The 2,548-nt window shown below is 40.1% G+C and overlaps 1 non-coding gene across 1 annotated transcript; it reads right to left on the bottom strand.

Annotated features, from left to right (window-relative positions):
* Window positions 1–1,719: 1,719 nt before the first annotated feature.
* On the bottom strand, window positions 1,720–1,826 carry LOC132018855 (U6 spliceosomal RNA). The gene has a single exon (XR_009404634.1). It is a non-coding gene; the product is annotated as a U6 spliceosomal RNA (small nuclear RNA).
* Window positions 1,827–2,548: the final 722 nt, after the last annotated feature.

Here is a 2,548-nt window from a genome sequence, read left to right as displayed (position 1 = left end):
ATGATCGTGGAGTCCTGGGATTGACCCCTGCAGTAGGCTCCACACTCATTGGGGAGTCTGCTTGAGAATTCTCTTCTTCTCCCTCTATCCTCCCTCCCACTCATGCTCTCCCTCTCTCTCTAAAATGAATAAATAAATCTTTAGAAAAAATAAATTCTCTATCAGGTATGTTATATCTGTTATACTTAGATCTCTGTCTGTGGCCTTGTTCTGTTCTTTCATTTGGGACAAATTTCTTTGTTTTCTCATTTTGTCTAAATCTCTGTGCCAACTTCTGTGTTAGGATAGTCAGCTATATCTCCTTTTCTTGAGGGCAATGTCCTTATGGAGAAGAGGCCTTGTAGTTCCTTGCAGTTCAGTGTCCCCCTGCTTCCCAGGGCCTGGTGCTTTAGGTCTCCAGTTGTGCTGTGTATGCTCTGCTGTTTTGGTCTGGCTATTTTATCCTTCACACAAGTCATCTAGAGAGGTTTTCTGTCTGTTGTGGGTAGTGTTTGGTCCCTGGCCTAAATGTGGGGAGTTTTAACTAAATATGCTCTTGTGTGTTTGTGAAATAAGAACTGTTACCGCCACTGCAGCTGAGGCCCTGAATAACTCCTGGGTTGGGAGACACTTATGGGCAGTGGTTTAGGCTGATCTTCTGGGAGAGGGGCCCACCACACTGAGACTGAGACAAGCATTGCTGGAAAGGGTGATTCCATTGGATCTCAGTGAAGGCAGGGCTTGTCTTAAGCAAGTGAATAGTGCTATCCTGGTTCCCGCATGTGGCCCTGTGCTTATGCTAAGATGGGTAAATTGCACCTGCCAGTTCCTTTGTTGTTGGAGAAGTCTCTGTGAATGCTGCCTCCCTGGAACACACTCTGAGATGAGCAAATATCCTCTCCACCATGTACCCCAGATGTTCTTTACATCTTTACAGTTGTCACACTGTAGGTTTGCAGGTCAGTCGCCCTGTCTTTTCTCCAAGAACAGCCCCCAAACCTCTGGGGCTTCCCTGAGCCAAGCCCACTGACCTTAGAACTCCAGGCTGTAAGCTCCACAGGTTGCAAGAATTCATGAAATTTGGCCACTCTCACTTTCTAAGTCACTTGCTCTGGGAATTCATTTTCCGTATATCCTTCTCTGCAGCTCTGGTCCCTCCCCACTGTGGTGACCATAATCCATTTCTCTCCCAAACCAGGTCTCCACATTCCCTCCCTTCCTCAGAATGACCTCTTTTCTATCTTTAGTTGTGGAATTTGTTGAGCCAGACTTAAGCTCAATTTCTGGGGTTTTTAGGATGCTTTGATGATTATCTAGTTGTATTCATGGGACAAAATGAGTTTAGGGTCCTCCTACTCTGCTGCCATCTTCCTTTCCATATGTAGTTTAGGCTCAGCATAGAAGTCTTAGGGTTGTTGGACTGCTTACATAGCATCTGGCTTCCCCCAAAGTAAGTGTCTCAAGAGAGTAAGGCGGAAGAACATAGCATTGTTATATTCTTTTGTTGAAAATCACATCATATTACTTCTTACATACTATGTTTGTTGAGGTAAAAGGTCATCCAGATTCAAGAGAAGGAGACAGATTCTGCCTCTCAATAGGAGGAATATAAAAATTATATAGTAAAAGAGCATGAGGGTTAAGATGTATTGTTACTGCTATTTTTGGAAAATCTGACTTACCATAGATAGGAACTGTGCTTCTACAAGTTTTACGTTACTCATGCTTAACACAGTACCCAATATAAGATGTCCAATAAGTAATTTTTATGTCATCCTTGTGCAGGGGCCATAGTATTCTTCTCTGTATTGTCCCAGTTTTGTGTATATGTGCTGCTGAGTGAGCACCCAGTAAGTAATTTTCAAAAAAAAAGGCTTATTGTTCTCAGTTCATGTGCATATGTTTTTCTGTTTGAGCTTTCTGGGGTCAGCCTTTTTAAAGTTTAAGTCATTGTTTATAATTGTAATTGAAAAGATGAGATGAATTTAGATACAATGAACAGTAGCAGGACTCATAAAGAACATCTAAACATATTTCTATGACAAGTGTATTAATTCCAAAATGAACCTAGGATGCCATTTTACTTGACATTGACTAATTGGTAATCATGTGTTTCTTCACATTTGATCTTTATTAGGACTTATTTATTTTAAAATGGACACACGTACACACACATGCACACACAATTAGAGAGAGAGAGAGAGAGAGAGAGAGACATGATAAGGATTTGGTTCACATGATTATGGAGGCTGACAAGTCCAAAATTCACAAGGTTGGATAGTAGGCTAGAGACTCACAGAAGGGTTGATGCTGAAACTGAATCTAAAAACAGTTCAATGTTATAATTCTCTTTACTTCAGGGTAGGTCATTCCTTTTCTTAAAACATTCAGCTACCCACTGAAAATAAAAAATAAAAAAAAAATAAAAAAAATTAAAAAAAAAAAAAAAAAACAAAAAAAACATTCAGCTAATTGGATGGGACCCATCCACAATATGGAGAGAATTTGCTTTACTCAAAGTTTACTGATTTAAATATTAATCTCATCTTAAAAATACCTACATAGCAAC

Source organism: Mustela nigripes, chromosome 5 (genome assembly GCF_022355385.1).
Source record: "Mustela nigripes isolate SB6536 chromosome 5, MUSNIG.SB6536, whole genome shotgun sequence".
NCBI classification, from domain to species: domain Eukaryota; kingdom Metazoa; phylum Chordata; class Mammalia; order Carnivora; family Mustelidae; genus Mustela; species Mustela nigripes.
The sequence above is the reverse complement of the archived record's forward strand: the minus strand, read 5'-3'. Positions and strand labels throughout refer to the sequence as shown.